The sequence below is a fragment of the Typopeltis vanoorti genome, chromosome 24 (assembly GCF_054136105.1).
Source record: "Typopeltis vanoorti isolate ZY-2024b chromosome 24, IOZ_Tvanoo_1.0, whole genome shotgun sequence".
NCBI lineage: Eukaryota > Metazoa > Arthropoda > Arachnida > Uropygi > Thelyphonidae > Typopeltis > Typopeltis vanoorti.
Genome location: NC_143572.1, coordinates 19489351 through 19509816, shown reverse-complemented (window position 1 = coordinate 19509816; position 20466 = coordinate 19489351). Strand labels below are relative to the sequence as shown.

General features: G+C 32.5%; 1 long non-coding RNA gene across 1 annotated transcript; it reads left to right on the top strand.

Annotated features, from left to right (window-relative positions):
- Positions 1-16697: 16697 nt before the first annotated feature.
- Positions 16698-20466, top strand: LOC150092975 (uncharacterized). Its single transcript, XR_016550434.1, has 2 exons — positions 16698-16774; positions 16839-20466. It is a non-coding gene; the product is annotated as an uncharacterized LOC150092975 (long non-coding RNA).

The window sequence follows — 20466 nt, the reverse complement described above, 5'->3', positions numbered from 1 at the left end:
AGAGGACTTATTAATTTATATTGTACTATATAATAGTATAATAACTGAATACTCAGTTGTTTTTTTTTACATGAAAACTGAAGCATAGTATATAGTTACTTTGATTCAAAAAATTTATATATGCACATGCACTGCATGTTGTAAAGTCTTCCTGGTGTCCTCTCTTATCAGTCAGTATGTGTGATGTTTTTGATGTACCTTTTATGTGCCTTACAATCTAAACAAATCCTCCTGTTCCTTTTTAAGTGTTGGATTATTATTAGATGTTACTATATATTGCATGGTGACATTCACCAATCGTGTGTATGCTGTAATTGCTAGTATATATGTGTATATAATGAATTTTATTAAATTCTAAATCGGTGATGTAATTTTTAGTTGATCTAATGCACCAACAACTGAATTACTGATGCAATTTTTAATTGATCTAGAGCACTAACAGCTGACTTTTTAAATTGTGTACTCTGTATGAGATTAATATGGCTTGTTGTTTTTATCTGTTATTTTGAAGTTTTTTCCACAGTGAAAATGAAGCATTTATTCAGATAATTCACATATTGAATAATATTTTTTGTGTGTGTATATTTTTGATTCCATTTTAGCATTCTCCTCTGAATATACTGCTGCATTTTATGATGCAGTGTACATGATTGTCATAATATATATGGAGCTCAAGAAGTCATTTGTCAAGTGCATCTAAACAGTATGAACAAAAATATGAAAAGTGGCATGCTAATGTTAAATGGGTAAATTAATCAGTTTAAATTATTTCTTGTGAGTAATTTGTAAGATAGTGTTTTTCTACCCCCCCCCTTCTTAGACTTAATCAGCTTAGACACAGTAATTTCTTAGTTATCCAACCACAGAAGGAAAGTAGTTTGCCAGTCAGATAATTGAAGGGTTGGATAACTTAAGGTATAATTATATATTATTATTATTGTTGCACCCTCCATGGAGTCAACAGACTCATTGTGGTTGGTTCATTCAACTGACAACATATTTATCATATCGAATCTTAAAAATCCTTAACACTCCTTGCATTAACAACACGTTCTGGTAATGTATTCCATTCACTGACAATTCTCCATGTAAAAAATCTACTCCTCACACCCATCTTCGCCACACTCTTACATAACTTCCAGAGATGACCTCCAGTTTTTCTCCTCTTGCCTTCTACGCTTTTTATATTATCATCTGGATTAATCTGATAAAATTCTCTCACTAACTTAAATGTCTCTATCATATCACTTCTTTTCCATCCTATCCATCAAACTCTGCAATCCACATTTCTTCAAATTCTCTCCATAGCCAGCAGTCTGAAGTCCTAACATTGCCTTAGTCACTCACCTCTGGACCCTCTCCAATGTCTCCACATCACACTGTGAATATATAGTGCTCTCTCAGAAGTCCCTTGACACACTGACATATTCAAGAGTTAATTGCAGATTTGCTCATCTGAAGGTTGGATAATTGAGTGATCACTATACTTTTGTGCTTTATGTCAGCTGCTTGAACTGTATTAGTAGCTAAAGAATATCACTTATTTTCTAGTATTCAAAGTCAACTTTTACTAACCTCATTACTATAACAAACTACTAAAGTCCTATACTATATAAAGAAACCTTACTCTAACATAGCAAATTTTATACCTATATCTTATGTTTATTTTCTTTTGTGAGTTTGCTTGCTTGTGTGTAATTGCATGTAGATACTATTGAGAACATTCATGTAATTTAATCAAGACAGCATCTCGTATAATAGTAAATACATTCAGAGTAAATCTTATAAGCATTTGACATTAATCTCCTCATCCCATGCTCAATATAAAAATTCACTGGGATAGATGATATGTTTATAGTGTTTACAATGTAGTGTACCATGGTCACTGTTCCTGTTGGGTTTTCTCATCTTTCAAAAATTAAAAAAAAATCATTTTGTTTATCTTCTTGTGCATTATGCATAATGTGTATACTCTCTGCATTTGGGTTAAGATTTCTTGAGATTATTCATTGTCTTAAGTCTCTCTCTCTCTCTTTACCTTTCATAGTATCAGATACACAAAACTATAACCATTTTGTTTGTTTCATTTCCTAGTGAATTATTCTCATAAATATGGAATTTTGTCATCTTTATGCTATCTGGAAAGAACTCCAAAAATTAAAACTTGATCTCAAATTATCATACACATCTTTAAAAGCAAAGGCAGGCATCTGTCTTTTTCTTGAATTTGAGAAAGCAAAAATAATATATGCAAAATATTTTATTTAATATTATATAACAGTTTAAATTTTAGTATCATTATTAGTGAACAAATGTTTTATATATGTAAAACTTTAATAACATTTTTTTTTAGAAATTTCAAGTGACATTTCTTCTTTTTGTTCTTTCCCTCCCGTCCTCTTTCCATACATACATAGATGGGTTTGTCCTTTCCATGAAAATTTTCTTACTGTTCTTAGTAATTATGAGAAGCAGAAAAAGAGATAAACCATTATGTTTAAGGTTATTATAAATGTTATGTTATATATTTTAAAAGATTATCTACATGCAGATTATGTACTGTATATTGGTATTTAAAAGAAATTGTCAACTCTCTCTTTATAGTAAACTCCAGTGTAATTCATTTACTCACTATAACAAAGTCACAGCTATCTCCTCATCATTAGTGTTGTGCTAAAGGAAATTCAGTATAACACTATATTGTTATTATATATTGTTATTAGATCCTAAAATGTTGACATTTATATTAAAATATTATATGATATTACACTAGTATAATGAATGTTTTTCTTTTTAATATTTCAAAAAAATTATGAGGAATAATTTTTTTTTTTTCAAATGAAAAGAACGTTCTTAAGAAACAGAATGACTTTTTTTATGTACCATTTTAGAAACCTGGAACTTGAGGCTTTTCAGGATTTCTTGGTTTTCCCATCAGATGAGATATGACCAGAAATTTGAAAATACCTGAGTTTGAATCCCACTGAGATACAAAGAACATTTATAAGGACTTTTTAAGTGAAAATAAGTTAGCCAGTCTCACGCAGAGGTGACATGCCACAGTTTTTGCTCCCTGCAGAATGCAAACCAGTCAGAGAATACATGTTGAGAAACATAATACACTTACCTAACTACTTTAGCTATTTTGGCATAATCCTAACAGCAGTTCTCTCAATTTAGAAGGGCAATCTCACCCCCCCCCTTTTTTTTTCTGTTTTTCAATTATTTCTGAAGAAATTGTAGCTTGATTGCCATATTTCATCTTAAATACTGAAGTTGTGCATTTATTTTTGAAATTAATAATGTCTCAGAAGACAAAACTGACAGTTTTCAAGAACACTTATTGCACAAGTTGTTTCTGTTGAGAGTTCACTAAATTTCAGTGGCATGTCAAGTTCACATCTTCCAACAGCATTTGATTATTATCCACTATTGAAATGAGACTGAGAAAAAATTCATAATTTTATTTGGGTTTAATTTTATTATATACTTGGGACCTGAAAAATTTTGTGCTGGATCACCAGTCAGGCAAATATTTAGTCATATGTTAACCTAGTTGTATTCTACCACATTCAGCTAATATATCACAGTCATGTGTTTAATCGCAGATACGGTCAAGCATCTGTCCATCTGACAGGGCCAGTGCTTCATTCTCGAACACAGTCACTGTCTCTCCTCCCTTTCCACTGCACTCGAACTCTACATGAGGATGAAATGCCTTTATGAACTGCTCATTTAATATCTCAACTATATCCTCCTGGTTATCCTTTTACCATTTTCACCAATTATTATTATCCTTCCATAATCATTCTTTCATCTGCTGATTACATATTGAACTCCCTAGGAGTATTTTTTTAGCTTTATTATCTGCTGTTCATACTGCAACCTTAAAACTGACTCACCTTCCTTGTCTGTTCTTTGTTCTTCTCATGCAACTGATTATTACTACTCATCTTTTGCTGTCTCCATAATGCTTTGTTCCTCCAGATTACATGCTATTTCTCTGTTTATCCATTTTACATCTACCTTATTTCATCTTCTGATCCTTGAAATACATTTACACATTGCTTCTGCTAGATATTTCTTGATTAGCACCCAAACAGCATTAATCTCCTTTTCACCCAACTCCTCATTCCATGATACAGCAGCAAGCTGTCTCCTGAACTTTCTTAATTACCAGCCTTGTAGTTCCACATGTATTCTTTCCTCACAGAAGTCCTCACATGGCTGGCAACCACCCAGGTAATCGCTTTGGGCATTCTCACCGAGTGGAGGGAGATTTGATACCTCATTTATAATGACATCCTCTGATGAGATGATGAAATCCAAGACTCACAATTCTCACGTGCTCTCTTACCTACTGCTTAAGGTAGTTATCCATCAAAAACTTGAGAAATTCATTTTCTTTACTTCTGGATGCTGTCTTGTCATCTCAATCTATATACCATAATTAAAATCACACGTAATGATCACCCTTTTCTTTGCTTTGCTTGACTAATTTGCTTATACATTTAATTGTCACTGCCATTCACATTACCAGGCCTATAGCAACATCCAACTAAATATTTCATTCTATCCACCACTACCTCATACCATATTGCTTCAAAACCACTGCCACTATTTATCCCTTGCATCTCTACTTTAACATGGACACGACTCCATTTCTATCATGGACGGCACTCTACCTCCCCTTTTGCCATTTATCTTCATTAACATTGTACCCTTCCATTCATCTCTATTCCCCTCCCCCCCTCATCCAACCACATCTCCCTTATTCCAACAGTTTTTGACTGAGCAGACTCAATCAATGCAATGATTTCATTCTCCTTATTCTGATACTTGTAGAATTCGTATACAAACATAATGGTTCATTTCTGTGTCTATAACAAGTTTTACTGATACCACTTCTTAGATATAACTCCTCCATGCCTTTCCCCCCAGCCATTCCGCTCTTCCTCATTACCTATTCCAGAATCCTCTCCAGATTCAAATACTCCTACCCCTCCACATCCCAGACCATTTCATTCCTTTCTTGTCTCCTCGTTTTAAATGATAATTTAAGAGTTGCATTTTCTTCATATAACATTGCTGATGCTTACTCTCAGTGAATTATTTTTCTTTATTTTGACAGCTTAGTACCATTAAGAAGAGATTTGATACACAGGATGAAGTAAATTCCCTAAGAAGAAGATGCATCTTCCTCTTAGGGAATTAAGAATATCACCAGTGCTTGAGGTAGGATGTCCCAGCTATTGTATTACCAGGGATTTACAAATTATATAAAACCCTACTTGTCACACAAAAAATTTACTCGCCTAAGGCCCTTGTTTTTTTAATGATATATTCCAATAAGTCACTTAGGAGTTTCACAGAATAATTACTAGTGCTGTACCATGGTTGAAGAAGTTATTACTTTTTTTTTAAATAAAAAAATATGCCATTTTATCCATATTTGTCGTCTTCATCTGCTAGATATAGCAAAACTAAACAAAAAATAAATTTAATAGACAAGCTTGGGTGTTAAACGTTATTCATAACTTATTTTAACAATATTACAACACCACACCAAATAAATGATAAAAAAATATATTTATTAACTCTTATTCCTTATTTCCAAGGTATATCTGAAAAGATAGCCAAAGTACTAATGAAATATAACCTTTGCACCACATTCAAACCACATGTTAAATTAGCAACTCTGATCTGCTCTCCCCATTCCCCCTAGCATATTCTGGAGTGTTTGAAGTTCCATGTGACTGTGATTTGGTCTCTATGGACAAATAGGAAGATATGATAACATCTGCCTTAGAAAACATAAAAAATACATTCATTACCATTATTATGGCAATTGTGGACTGGCAGACTATGCTTTGGGTACCCCTTCACATAGGATTAGATGAAAGAAAAGTAATTTGCTTTTTAGCAGTCATTACAAGTCAGAAAGATTATTTTTAGAGTCAGTCATGGCTATGAATCATTCTCCTAACCTGAACAAGTGATGGTCACATTAATTTGCCAGAAATTTGGGAGACTGTTATCTTAAGATCAACTTCTACATAGCTGTAATACTTCTTTTTTACATTAGAGGACACCAAATTAGGGCTAGATCTTTTATCCATATTACATTTTGAATTGTTTCACTTAGTTATTGTCATGTGTTAACTGTAACATGTAATGTGCTCTGAAGATGCTGGTTTGAAATCCAATGAAATATAAGCCAATTAATAAACATCTTTTTTTATAATTTAGTTGGTTTGGTGTGTTGTAATATCATTAAAATAAGTTATGAATAAAAAAAATAGTTATAATTATACATAACAGATCAGTGGATATTACCAATTAATGGACATTAGTTATTGTACATATTGCAACTACGAGTATTCTTGTTCAGTATACAATGCATACAGCAGAGAAAATGAGTTATGTACCACTTTATAATGGTAGTACTGGAAAAATATGACTATCATGAACTATATTGCAGACTAGTGATATACAGAATTTTTTCTAGAAGACAGTTTTAAATTTTATTAATACTGGATGTGCTATATAACTTATATAATAATAAATGACAAAAACACGAGGCTGTAGTTTAGGCACCACAGTAATCTAAATGTTGCCATGTGATATATATGCACATATCCAGATCAGAAAATGAAAAATATTTGCTCATTAATTTGTATTTCTTGTTTAATCTTATTTTTCTGAAAAAAAAATAAGAATGGACCTTTCTGACACTTAAGTTACTTTACCTTATCAGTTGTCCGTCACTTAGGAGTTTTTGAAAGTCATGAAATATTGTATAGATTATGCTGTTGAAGTGTGATTATCGTCATTGTTAGACCTCAGTGGACCCAAAAGACTCATTGAGTAATTACAGTTGGAGCTTGCTATAGCAAACTCTAGGGACCACGGAAAGAGTTTGCTATAATGAATTTTCTTTAGAATAGCATTGTGCTAATGAGGCTGCGATCAGAACTTTTCAGCAGTTTGTTATAGTAAGCATGTTTGTTATAACAGTGTTTGCTATGGTGAGAGTCGAATGTGTTTATTTAGTATAATGGTCTTAATATCTGTAGTAGGGTAGCTGTGTATTTTAAGGTGCAACCCATGTTTTTTTTTTTTTTTTTTTTTTGTTGTTATTTGCTTTTATATATATATATATATATTGTGATTGTTCATTTTTACTCAGTAGAAAATATTATAAATTAGTTTAAATGACTGATACCGGGAGATAAAGAGGTGACATGGTTTATTTAAAAAGATACTACTAGTTTACTGGTTTCGTTGAATGGATCAACTTCTTCAGGTATCACAATGAAAGAAATATACAAAAAATAACAGACTTAAAAATTGCATTAACAGTACTAGTACAAAAGACAGTAGTACATTTTGAAAACAGTAATGCGAGCTTGAGTTCCAAATAAGTTGACTACGTGCTGTCACGAGTGGACCAGTATTGAACAGAGGCAATGCGTGCATCAGAGAGATTGAAACTTAGGCTATTGTTGATATGGGAAGAATCTAAGGTAATTTCTCTAGATTCAACTATCTTTCTTTCAAGTTCATCATAGCACATATGGATATTAGAAGTTTGTGTCCAGTCCACAATGTGTTGGTGGCCTTCATCTGAGTTAACAGAAAAAAGAACGTGGCTAGAGAGAGCGCTGGCTCTAGTCCTGTTGTAGGAAATATCTCTATGGTGTTCTTCCATACGTAAAAGGATGGATTTAGCAGTCTGGCCATAGTATGGCTTTCCACAATCACATAAAATCTTGTAGACTCCTGGAAACTGAGTGGGAAGATGTTTCTCTTTAGGTTTACTAAGTATGGAGCGAAGTTTTGGGAGCGTAGTGAAGCAAGTTCTGAAGTTAAATTTCTTGAGAATTTTAGCCAGTTTTGGTGAAAGAGAGCTGATGTAAGGCAAAGAAATAAAGGCTCTGGGGGAAGAGGGATCTTCAGAAGCAGTTGAGTGACGGAGAGAAAGAAATTTGTCAATCTTATTAGGAGAGAAACCATTATTAATAAAAGTCTTTTTAAGAAAAAGGAGTTCATTTTCAATTTCTGTTTCTTCTGTTAGTAAAGATTTGGCCCGGTGTGCTAAGGTGGAAATAATACCAAATTTTTGCGGAGGGTAGTGATGGGAAGAAGCATGAAGGTATCTGTCAGTATGAGTAGGTTTTCTAAAAATTGGGATTTTAATACTTTTAGAACATCTGGTAAGCTTCAGATCTAGAAAGGGGTGCAGTCATTGGATTCCAGTTCGAAGGTAAAAGAGATTTTTTCATGAAACTTGTTTAGGTGGTCCAAAAATAAATTGAGGTTGTTGACACCGTCTTCCCAGATGAGGAATATATCGTCTATATAACGATACCAAAATTTTGGTTTAAGGGGGAAGGAGTTAATAGCTTTTTCTTCAAAATCGTTAAGAAATATATCTGCGAGAATCGGAGAAAGTGGGCTGCCCATGGTCGACCTGTGGGTTTTGTAAGTAGATCTTATTGTCATATTTGAAGTATCCTGACTTTATGCAATGGGAGAGTAAAGCAAAGCGTTGTTTGGATATATTCTTGAAAAGATTGAGGACTTCTTGAGCAGGCACATTTGTGAAGAGAGAGACAATATCGAAACTAGCATTAAATCTGTTTTTTTAAGTTTGATGTTATTGATTTTTGATACAAAATCAGCAGAGTTTTTAATATGAGATGAGGAAATTCCAGAAAGATTTCTTAAAAAAGTTGTGAGGTATTTAGAAAGGTTGTAGGTAGGTGAGTGTATGCCTTCAACTATTGGTCTGAGCAGGCAATTTGTCTTGTGTATCTTGGGGAGACCATATAATCGTGGGATTAAAGGATGAAGTGACCTAAGTGAAAGACGGATATTTCTTGGTAACTCCGAGGTGGATTTTAATAAATTATTAGTCCTGTTGTGCAATTCAATTCTAGGGTCACTATTTAGTTCAGAGTAAGTATCACTGCTTAAAAGTTCCAAAATTTTATTATGGTAATCAGATTTGTCTAAGATGACAGTCGCATTCCCTTTGTCAGCAGGTAGAATAACAATGTCATTATTATTTTTTAAAGACTTAATAGCTGCTCTTTCAGAGTAAGAAATGTTGTTTGGAGGTGGTCCAGCATGATTTATGGTGAAAATGGCTTCCATACGAAGGAGGTTAGCTTCTTTGTTTGGTAATAAAGATGCCGCCTTTTCTATCTTCGTTAAGAGTTGTTCGTTAGGTATGGAGGTAGGAGCAGTGACAAAATTGAGACCTTTAGCAAGTATACTTTCTTCTGCCGAAGACAGTTGATGGGAAGAATTATTGATAACTTTTTTCAAAAAGGTAGAGTCAAAACGAGAAGTTTGACGATCTTGCATATATTTAAGAGAATCAAAATTTCTGATTAGCTTAATTTTATTTGAATTCTGGATTTTAGAAGCTTTAAGAGTGCTAAGCTAAATAGTTCCAAGATGAACTGTCTAGAGAACGAGATAAACGGATTTCAAGATAGGACTTCTTTGAGAAATAAGCGGCAAGGCAACGTTTGGTTTCAAAAATGCGTTTCGATAAAAGTTCCAGTTTGGCTCTGTGGTAAATTCTTTCAGCTTTAGTGGTTTTTATGGATTCTTTAAAATTAATGAAGCGTGGAATGATAGAATTGCACTTACATCTTTTGAGAAACACAAGTCTGTTAATGGATAATTTAATGGTCCTGAGATTCTTTTGATATTCTTTGATAAGTGAATTTAATTCCTCGTCATCAGGAAAATTGATAATGTGATTGTTCATTTTTACTCTGTAGAAAATATTATAAATTAGTTTAAATGACTGATACTGAGAGATAAAGAGGTGACATGGTTTATTTAAAAAGATACTACTGGTTTACTAGTTTCGTTAAATGGATCAACTTCTTCAGGTATCAAAATCAAAGAAATATACAAAAAATAACAGAGACTTAAAAATTGCATTAACAGTACTAGTACAAAAGACAGTAGTACATTTTGAAAACAGTAATGCAAGCTTGAGTTCCAAATAAAAGTTGAGTATGTGCTGTTATGAGTGGACCAGTATTGAACAGAGGCAATGTGTGCATCACAGAGATTGAAACTTGGGCTGTTGTTGATATGGGAAAGTAATATCTCTAGATTCGACAATCTTTCTTTCAAGTTCATCATAGCACACATGGATATCAGAAGTTTGTGTTCAGTCCACAATGTGTTGGCGGCCTTCATCTGACTTAACAGAAAAAAAAAAGAACATGGCTAGAGAGAACGCTGGCTCTAGTCCTGTTGTGTATATGTATATATATATATATTTTTTTTTTTTTTTTTAATAAAAAGATTTAATGACTAAAACCGAGAATAATAGTGAGGCTTTATTGAAATAAAAACACAAGTTCTTCAGGTGTCGTCTAAGAATAGGAAACAGTAATAAAAACACTGAAGTTTAAAACTGTGAAGCACAGGAAAATTGCACTACATAATTGACATGAAAAAACGCTGTATTTACATTTAAGTTGTTCTTACAAACGTGCCACTGTAATTCAATTTCGATATGTAATTCAATAAATCTATTGAATTATGTATGGAGGAACACAAGAGAGACATCTCTTACAAAAGAACACATGCCAGTGCCTTGTCTAGTCATGTTCTTTTCTCGAACAATCCTGATGATGAACACCAGGGTCATTCAGTCTGCTGGGATAGATCCGAAAACATCTTTCGTTGCCATGATGAGTTTGAAAGAAAAATTGTGGGGTCCAGAGAAATCATCCTTAATTGTGAACATCTAAATAACAATTTGAGCTACAACATTCCTGATAACCACTCTGCTGTTGTTCGGTACTGGCATTCGCGAGAGTCTGCAAGCACGCATTCAACAAACAATGCCATGTTTGTAAGAACAACTTAAATGTAAATACAACGTTTTTTCATGTCAATTATGTAGTGCAATTTTCCTGTGCTTCATAGTTTTAAACTTCAGTGTTTTTATTACTGTTTCCTATTCTTAGAAGACACCTGAAGAAGGCTGTCAAAAGCCGAAACTAGTTGTGTTTTTATTTCAATAAAGCCTTACTATTATTCTCGGGTTTTAGTCATTAAATCTTTTTATTAAAATGTATCATAACAACCGAGTCAATGTTCCTGAACGCATATATAGACATACAAACACACACAAGTTTAGCTATAATGCTATCTATGTGTTCAGTTGTCTCGTCCATTATTGTCGGGAATGAACCATTAACAAGAGAATGCTGCTGTTAAAAACAAATTTGTTAGAAAGTAGTAATGTTTTGTTGCTTTTCTGATAAGGTCAGTAATTAGCATTATCTGGGGTTTTGTTCTACAGGTTTTTGATATTTCTTGATTTCCCATTGTCATAAGTGCAGTGATACATTATGCTCTCTGTGGTGTTTTTTGTTTTTCTTTTACTAGGAAAAAGTGTGCTTACCTCTTAAGCTTAGGTAACCACATTGCAGCTGGCCATTATTACAGATTGTGAAAACAAAAGCTGTTTCTTCCTGATTCAGTTATGCAGTTTCCTGTCTGGTGTAAATACTATTCTGATTTGTATTTCAGAAAATGTGTTTTGAATTCTGCATATATATGTTTTTAATGTATGGGAATTTAAGGATCTTTGTGTTAGTTTATCCTTATGGCGGTGGGAGGGAAATATTAGCTATCCATTCAGGACTTGTTGTTGTGCTTTTATCAGCAGTAATTGTAATTCCGTATAAGAAAATATTTTGTGAATAGGATTTTTTCTTCCTTAAAATTGAGAGATTAAATAAACGATAGTGATGATGATATGACTAAAAACGGATGTCATTTTTATTGTTGGTTACATCGAATGTTTGTTTATTTATTCTCATATTGTTGAGTTTAGAAAATTTATAAATTTTCTTCTATTTCCCTGGTGAATTGCAATCTCTTTAGTATCCATCACACTAAATTTTTTAAACAGTATAAAATACAAATTGTAATTATCTTCCAATATATATACCTTCAAAGATCATTCCAGATATGATAGTTTAACACAAGATTTAGCTATTTTCTGATTGCCATCTTCTTCTAGATTAGGCTATTATTTGTCAGGCCTCTGATTTGATCATCTGTTGCATTTCAGTCTTTTAAAGTACTCTTAACTATATTGGCTTACTTGCATCTTCATCTTGCCATTTTTGTTTCAAACAGCATGAAAAAATAATTTTAAACTAATATGTTTTGCTAGTCTTTCATCTCCTATTCTGTTTAAGTGACTGTAGCCATCTTAGATTAGCTCTGCTAATGTGATTAATTAGCAGTTATTATTTGGCAGTTGTTACAGAGTTGTATTATTTGAGATATAATGTTTAATTTTTATGCATTAGTCTTAGATATCTTTATAAAGCATTAGTCATAAAATGTATTAATTTTAAGTAAGTAAAAACTTAGTTTAATTTTCACATATAACTACTACTATTTAATGGAAGGAAAGAGATGATGTAGTGAAAATGTTTCTAAAATTGGAATGCAGTGAAAATCTTCCAAATTATCATATGGGCTCCTAGTTCACACAATGCCTTAATACCTACCACACCTCTTCTTGAACACATTCACTGAAGATACACTCAAAACTCCTGCTGGTTGCTTATTCTGCTCACTGACCACATGCCATGAGAATTTGGATCTTGCATGCTTCTTAAGCACAACTTTACTCAAGTTCCAGGAATAATCCCAATTTTTTTTTTTTATCTGCCATGAGAAAAAAAATCTCCAAATTCTCTAAGATCCCCTTACCAACTAATATGTTCTTTAACTAATCTCCTCTAGCCTAGAGGAGATCAGTTAAATTTCTTTCCTTCCACTTCTTTCTTTCCAGTTAAATTTCTTTCCACATTCCTTCCATGTGTCCTTACATACAAAATTCCATAGATCAGATATCATGGTTACCTTCTGCTGAATCTCCACCACCACTACCATCTTCATGGAACCCAGACAACCCTTTTTGTGCATGGTAATGCATATGTGGTCTTATCAGAGCCTCATAAAGGAAGAATAACTTCCTTATTACAACTTAGTATTCTCTTTGGTATGACTTTTCTACTATAGCCTACTCTCCAATAGCCATAGTAAGGGATGAGATAAAATGCTTTTATTTGGTACAGTAATAATAACAATTGAAGTAGATATTTTTTTATTTTTGTAATGATAAAAATATAATTTTATTTTAACTTGCATATATCTACATTCTAATCATTTATTATCAAATTCCCTCAGGGAGTGTGCTTGATATTATGATAGTACTGCATGAAAAGTTTACATTATTACTAATTTCCTATCAACAGTTTTCTTCCACTTGAATCTGTTATCATCCATCAGGACTCCAATATTGTCAGATCTTATATTTTGGTCTTCTAAATCGCTTATTACCATATCACTCCACCAAGATTTGATCTTCTGTGGGTCATCATCCTGGTAAAAAAACTTTTGTTTCCCTAAATATTCTTCTGTTCTATTTAAATTAACCTTAGATTAACCTCTACTCACACATTCCTGAATCTTTGATAAAGTGTTTTATTTAGATCTAACCCAGCTCTCATATTTATAAGTTAAAATTGGTTTCAACACCATGTTGTATATAGCTAATTTAGTGTTTTGACTAATTTCTCTCTTATTCCATATAAATTTATTCATTTGATTTCCTCCCATATCAGCTTTGCTAATTTTGTTGTCCATTACCATAGTTGATTTACTGTCTTTACTAAAAGTTGTGGCTAAATAGCTGAAATGTTTTACTTGTTCTATAGGTTCTCCATTCAGGATATAGATGATGTTTTTAATGTTCCTATCTTTTTATTGTTGATCTTCATATCAAATTGTTACAGCAGTTATTTTTAGTTAAGGAATCCTACTGACTTGTTGAATTTGTTTAGAAGTATAATATCATCTGTATAAAGTAAAAATCAGATTAAAATCTCCAATTTTGGAGATGACAGACCTGACAAACTGTAACTATGGCAGCAGATATAGTTCTTGAATGTTGGGAAATCTTCCAGGTTTAATGCTACTTTCCTTCATGATGTGGTCCATATAGATAATGAATAACAGCAGATAAACCAACCACCGAACATGAATTCACATTAAGGTTTAATAGAACAAAACAACATAATAAAAGAATTAAACACAGGTTCAATGGGACCATTATTTTGTCTCTATCACAGAGATATCATCTAGGATACAACATGAAAACTGTCATAGTGCACACCAAAAAATAAGTTTAAGATATTAGACAGTAAGCCTAAAGTCCTAGGAGGGATTCTCTCTTTGGGTGTTTAGCAGACAGCCTTGGCTGTTGAGTGGGAGATCTAAGTATTACTGTTTCTCAAATCTTGGCGAGTTTCATATAGCTGTAATTATTAAGATTTGGTTGTTGTTTTTAATCTACTACTTATTCCAAAAAAAAGTGTATTTTCTGCAATGAAGCATAGTATTTTTTCGATATTTGATTCTGTACAAGATGTCCGAGACATGGTCAGTTAGACCTGACAGACCATAACTATGGCAGCAGATGTATTTCTTGGATGTTGGGAAACCTTCCAGTTTGACCCTAGTAGGGGAAGTGACAAGAACAAGGAACTTATATGCACCTGGAATTGAGAGGGGCAGGGGAGAGAGAGAGAGAGAGTGAGTTGATCTTGAGGAAAGCAAATAAGGACATATAAACTTCACGTGATGTTTGAAAGAAATATTGGAGGTCTTGAAGCAGCTTGAAAAAATGCACCCTGTTTGAGTTTTAGAATCTTCTTCTTTAAGTGTTATTTCCTTACAGAGCTCAGTGACCACTTTTGCAAATTTACTTGTCTTTAGTGGTTTTGATTAAGAGTCTGTGTTCAGGTTAGTCCATTTTTTTTATATTGTCTAGCCATGATATTTTTCTTCTTCCGTTTTCTCTTTCCATTGATTTTACCTTCCAGTATTAGCTGGAGAATGTTATTATTATGATTTCTCATTTGATATCCTCAGTAGGCAGTTTTTCTTCTTTTCACAATATTGATTAATTTTCAATTTTTATTTATTCTTCTCAGTACGTCTTCATTCTTCTCCTTTTCTGTCCATGGAATCTTGAATCTTCTAAATATTCACATTTCAAAGGCCTCCAGTTTTTTTTAATTATTATTTTTTTTATTGTAATTGCCTTTAACATCCATGTTTCAACTCTGTATAGTAAACTTGACCATATATAGCACTTCATTATTCGTACTTGAATTTCAGTATTTAAGTCGTTGTTACATAAAATGAGTTTCATGTTGATAAAGGACAGTCTTGCAATTTCAATTCTTGATCTTATCTCCATTTCAAGTCCAAACTTTCATTTAGCCAGGATCCCATGTATTTGAATTTGTTCACTTTTTATTCAATTTTATTTTCATTTAGAATTAAGTCAACTGTTATTGAAGTGTTGTTGCTTATTATCATAAGTGTTGTTTTTTTGGTGTTAATTTTTAGACCCATTTCTGTGTTTTCTTTGTTGACACATTCTAAGAGTAGTTGAAGATCTTGAATATTTGTTGTAATTAAAGTAGTATCATCTGCATAGCATAAGTTATTTATTGATTGGCCATTTATGATTATTCCTTCCTTTCTTCCTTCTAAAGCCTTGCAAAATATGACTTCTAAGTAGATGTTGAACAGAAGTGGAGATAGTATATACCTTTGTCTCACTCCTCTTTCAGTTTTGATATTGCTTGTTCTGATGTTTGTTAGGACAGATGCAATATGGCTTCAGTAGAGGTTTTTAATGATTCTAACATCCTTATCATCTAGGCCTAGTTGTTCTAAGATGTTTATGAGTTTATATTATGATGGACCTTATCAAAAACCTTTTCAAAATCAAGAACAAATATAAAGGTCGGTTTGTTGTTCTCTGCATCTTGTGCAGAGAACAACATGCATCTTAGCACCCTTGTGCTAAGATACATGAGCAGAAAAGTGCTTTTCTTGTTCCTAGGCCATTTCTGAAACCAAACTGAGTTTCAATAATGAGATCATCACATTTTTGGTATATTCTGTTATGAATAATTTTTAGGAATATTTTGAGAGTATGGCTCATTAGTCTAATCCAGTGTTTCTCAATGTTTTTTCTCAATGTTTCATGCCCCACTTTAACGTCTCAAAGAGCTTGATGTCCCCCCCCCCTAGCATAATAGTCAGCCAAGTTCTGAAAAAGTATAATATAAATATGTATGTGTACATTTTCAATCGCCCCCCCTGTGGGACGTATGCCCCACGGTGAGAAACAATGGCCTAATCAATCTAAAATCATTACAAGTTTTTGTGTTAGGTTTTTTAGGCAGTGTAATGAAGATTGAGTTCATCCAGTCAGAGGATAGTTTACCAGTATCATAAATTCTGTTGAATAAGTTTTATCAGTATTACTGCTATTGATTAGTTTAATAATTTCTGCTGGTAGTTCATCAGGTCCACTTGCTTTACCATTTCTTGTATCTCTAGAATATGGTTCCTAAATTATCTAACCCTTAGCACATTTACAGTACTAGCATACTATATACTGTTTTTGTCATATAGACAGCAAAATATGTAGAGGAAATGCATATAGTATAAATAAAAAAAATGTATAGGAGTTAAAACCTGGTATTTATCATTAAAAAAAAGTCATAGATAATGCCAATACCTCACAAATTTGACAATCCCTTTAATTTAATTGCACCACAATTTTTGGCAAGGCTGTAAGGATGTTGTTCTGTATAATATTTTACTATCCACAATAGGTATACAGGTATACACCAAAATACAGTTCAGAGAAGTCAACAATATCAACATAAAACTTAATAGGTATACAGGTATACACCAAAATACAGTTCAGAGAAGTCAACAATATCAACATAAAACTTAATGTAACCATACTGTCTTTGTAAGAAGAATTAATATATGAATCTTTTCCATTTCTTTCTTTCACCATACTGCTTTTAACACAGACTGAAATATTTAGCTCTCTAGCAGACTAAGACCATTAAACATATCAGTATCTGTATGATGCCAATTCATACTATGAGCATTTTTGCATGAGATTTTTCAAATATGATGCCGAGTTTATATTTATGTAACATAATGCATTGTTCACTTAGCAAGTGGCTCACTAGAAATGTAGGCATTGCCACCATTATGTTACATTGTACTCCAAGCATATTTCTATCTGTAATGCAAATAATAGCAGATGATAAGAAATAGTAAAATAGTGGTTGTCAAGCTTGTTCCAGTGTAATCATTTTTCATTGTTCATCATCACTCCTGTTACCTGTCTATATTTATATATACATACACATTACTTTTGTATTCACTGCTAAATGGTTACCTATTTCATTCTTAAAAAGTATTGATCTGCATCTACCCACTGAACTACAGGTGTGATTGCATATTTTATAAGAAGAATCTTAATGACATATATATGCAGATATAAGCAGAACTTGTTGCCATGGAAAATTGTCACATCTGTTTCAGACAGGTAAAGAAATGAAATCATTTTATTACACACACAGTGTGTGTGTGTGTGTGTGTGTGATAAAAAAAAATCATAGTTTAAGTTAACAGACAGCAGGTAGATATGTATCTGACTAGTAAGATGTGTGCTACTACTTCCTAATGTTCTGCATTCAAGTTCACCATACACCAGAATATTATTTTTTTATTTTTTGAATGAGATTAGTGATATTTTAGCATACTGTTTGCGTGAAGGACTAGTGTATGTATGTGAGGAACAGTTTATCTTATGCTGGAAGGAAAGACCAGAATTCACTGGTATTTATTTATATAGACATTAATAGTTTTGTCCTGTATTGTGTTGTTTCAGGAAATTGACAATGTGAGTAGATAATAACCAAAATATTTTAATTATTACTTCCATGTATCAAACTGCCTCTCATATGGGAAACTTTCTTCAGCAGACATTCAGCCCAGCGGCCAAGAACACCGAACCAAAGCCAGTACGTGGTGTAATTATAGGACTTTTCATCCTGTATCTCTCCTGTCCCATTTTTGTTGCTGAAGTATACCTGTGTGCACGTATTTGATACCAACGTATTAACAATGTATTAATCCTGAAGATTGCCAATTTAATGTTGGTGAAACATAGGAAGTAATAATTAAAATATTTTAGTTATTATCTACTCAATGTTATCAATTTTCTGAAACAACATGATGCATGAGAATCAATGTATAAGCCTAAACACCAGGATTAGTTTTGTCCTGCTAGGAAGGATTTTAAGTGTGAAAAATAAACAAGAAGCTGTACACAGAAGACTATACATAAACATCACTGATGTTAACAGATATAGTATTAGAGCAGATTCTTGTAATGTAAAACAGCTCTAGGACAGATGTGCCTGTGTGTTTGTGTGCTCTTGCTTGCACGATCAAAACTTGGATTAATATTCAGATGGCCAAAATTTAGCATGATATCTATATATTCTAAGATATCTTTCTGTTTAACAGTAATAGCTGTATAAGATTTCTGAAATATTCTAGGATGCTTAGCATGTTAGATTGGTCAGGTTCTGGATTGGCTGAGGATAACACTTGTCTAGAAAGGACTGTGGTCTTAAGCAGTTACTATTCCACGTCTCACGTGCTTCCTCTTTATGTCATTCAGTGGTTCTTTTTTAGTTTGTCCTTAATATGTATGGTACATTACAATTTCACCACGAGTGATTATCCCAGTATATTTTAGATGCCCATGTTTGCACTTTAATGGAGCATAGTAATTACAGTTTTCTGAAAAAGTAAACAGTGGTGAATAAGAATTTATGCTCTTTGGGTTGTAGAGTTGGTGGGCAGGGGGGAATAAAGCCTCTGATTTCTTTATTTTCAGTATGTGACATGTCTGCCAATCATAGAGAGGTAGAAACTTGCTCCTTCTATATCCTGTAAAATAACCAGTTCTCTAGCTCTTGTTCTCTTTCCACTAGCCTGTTGATTACAGTACCCATCGTTATCCTTTGTAGTTATTCTTGTCAAGGTATGTTGCAGCCTTGAACACAATACAAATCAAAAATATCCAGATGCTGCAGTTCATAGTTTGCAGATCATTAGCTGTTATTGGCAATACTTGTGGTTTTAACCTCTAATGCATTCATTCCTTATATCACTAATTACGTAATAAAAGTTGGTTTATTGTAGTGGAGGAGTAAGCACTTATTACAGAATCAACTGCAAAAAAAATTGTATAAAGTTTTATTTGTTAAATATAATCTCACTTTTATATTGTTGTATATGCTATTGCAAAATTTTAGGTCACAAGGAGATGAATTTGTGTTGTGATAACTGGAGGAGCATAATGTTCCACATTACCTCCAGTTAACTTGTTAGAGGTTGTTTATATAAACTGAAGATTCAGTAACTTAACTATTCAAAAACATTAGTCAATAACTAAAATAATATAGAAGGTCATATGAAGTGAAAAGCAAATGTCAAAGTTCTTTAATCAGATTTTGAGTGCTCTGGATCCAGAATAAAGCATTTGTTCATAGTATATTTTTTTAGCATGTATAAATGTTTTTAGTAAGAAATTTCTATTTGTCAAGCAGCTGCTTAAGCAGGCATATTTTTCCAACTTTGTATCAACAATTGAGGAATTATATCTGTAGAATATTGTTGGAAATCCCAATCATGATCCAGTGGTATATGCAAAATTGTGTTATTTAAAATGCAGAATTTTCTTGGTCTGCAATAATAAGGTTACGTTTTGTCTTGCCTTTTAAGGTCTGTGACCCACCTTAAGATTGTCAATTGTGTTATTATTCTTGTAAGGTGTATGTAATTTTGTTAGTTGGTAAAACTGATTATTGAAACTAGTTTTGAAAGGTTGACTCTCATAAGAGATAGTTTTTTTTTTTTTTTTTTGAAAGGTTGACTCTCATAAGATACAAATTGTGCTACACACAATTATGTTCCTTGAAAAAGGTCTGATATATTTTCATTAAGTCATAAATTAATATTTTGATATTAATATTTTATTTACATTTTTGTGAAACTAGATGCTTGTCACTTAAGAATTCCTTGGTAATTTATCATGTAATACAGTGAGATAGCATAAAAGTTGTATAAATAAAAATTTTTATAATTATTTTTGATGGAATTATATTTTCATCTGTACTGTTCAAACACTAATGAACATATTGTAAAATCCAGTTTATCTATGCATAAATGCAGTTTATAAAGAAATATGCATATATTGTGATGCTCACCATTCCTTTTATAAAAAAAAAATAATAAAATTTGAATGGAGATGCCTTATGGGTATATTAATCTATATAAATGTTGTTTATAAAGGATGAAATTTGTTAGATCTTTTGTGTGTTTATTTGCCAGCTAAGTTTACTTTTTCTTTTTTTTCCAGCACTAAGTTCAGGATGTAGGTTGTACTCTTTCTGTAGGTTGTAAATATACTGTATTTTAAATAAACCTTGGAACTCA